The sequence below is a fragment of the Sinocyclocheilus anshuiensis genome, unplaced genomic scaffold (assembly GCF_001515605.1).
Source record: "Sinocyclocheilus anshuiensis isolate Anshui unplaced genomic scaffold, SAMN03320099.WGS_v1.1 scaffold1115, whole genome shotgun sequence".
Classification (NCBI taxonomy): domain Eukaryota; kingdom Metazoa; phylum Chordata; class Actinopteri; order Cypriniformes; family Cyprinidae; genus Sinocyclocheilus; species Sinocyclocheilus anshuiensis.
In genome coordinates this window covers 809,343-810,666 of record NW_015547735.1, presented here as the reverse complement: position 1 = coordinate 810,666, position 1,324 = coordinate 809,343, and the positions used below count along the sequence as shown (strand labels likewise).

Here is a 1,324-nt window from a genome sequence, read left to right as displayed (position 1 = left end):
ACAATGTATCGTTGGCTATTGCTACAAATATACCCCAGCGACTTAAGACTGCTTTTGTGCTCCAGGCTCACATTTGAGATTTGAAAAGGGAGGAAAAAAAGTTTGGCAAAAGGCGGGGAACTCGGGTCGATCGCGTCAAAAAGACTACGGTACGCACTTTACCATCGACGGCACTGGAGCTGATGATTAACAGTCGTCTTCTGTAGTGTTCGCTAGCCCAGTGCTCACCATCGTAGTGCCCGCATGAGTCTCTGAGTCGACCGCCAAGCACGTTCTTTATATAGCCTAAACTAGCGCCAGGTGATAAATTATATCATATCGAAATTATGATAACATTTATGTTAATGATGATAAGCTCTGGACATTTTTACTCGATATGGATTAATCTAACATCCTATCACACAACAGAATTAAATGTTACAGCAGCCAGTCAGTGCATGTCGCTAATAAGTCTGCATGTTCTGGGAGTTTCGTCTGATACACAAACTCAAACACACGTGACTCGCGGTGTTTTTAGCGTCTGCGTCTCAATATATGAGGACATGAACACATGCTCTTCATCTCCAGAGCTCACTTCACCAGCCTTATGCAGTTCCATTTGAGAAAATGACCGTCAAATACACGCTGAAACTAAAACTGAAAGACCTTCGCGACAAACCGTCAAAATAAAAGTCCGGTTTAACTTGAATTATGACTGAATATATTACTACTGTAAACTACAATGCAATTCTCAAAGTAATAATAATACTATTATTCTTTTTAAGGAATATCATACAACCAAGCTATTTTTTATTATTATTAATTTATACAGTTCTGTTGTGCGGCATCATGTCTGATGAAATAAAATAAAAAAATGCAATCTTTTGCTGTAAATTGATTTTCATTTGATTACATTTTAAAATATTTTAAATTGTTAATGTTTTATTAATTTATTTCACTAGACACCATTTTTTATGATAAATTTACTGAATCATAAAACACAGAATCCATAAGAAATCAAATGGAAAACAGAGTTAAGGGGAAAATGAAATGCATTTCATGGGGCCCTAAATTAAAACGTAGCTATGAGTTATGTTTACGTTCATTCTCAAGTTCTAACAAACGTGGAAAGCTTTTCCTTCCCCATTAATGGTAAATGAATATCGTGATAAATATCAATATTGTACGATAGCCTATTTTTATAAATTTATCTGGAATATTTTCCTGGATTGATAAAAAAATGTAAAATGCTTGTGAGAAATCATTAATGTTTATTAATGGCAAGATATCAAGATATTAAAAAAAAAACTATATATATATATATATATATATGAAGATATATATA

At 33.8% G+C, this 1,324-nt stretch overlaps 1 protein-coding gene across 2 annotated transcripts in view; it reads left to right on the top strand.

Moving 5' to 3' along the window:
* Nucleotides 1–1,324, top strand: part of LOC107704390 (transcriptional repressor protein YY1-like) — an 11,386-nt gene that overhangs the window by 2,673 nt on the left and 7,389 nt on the right. The window lies entirely within an intron of this gene.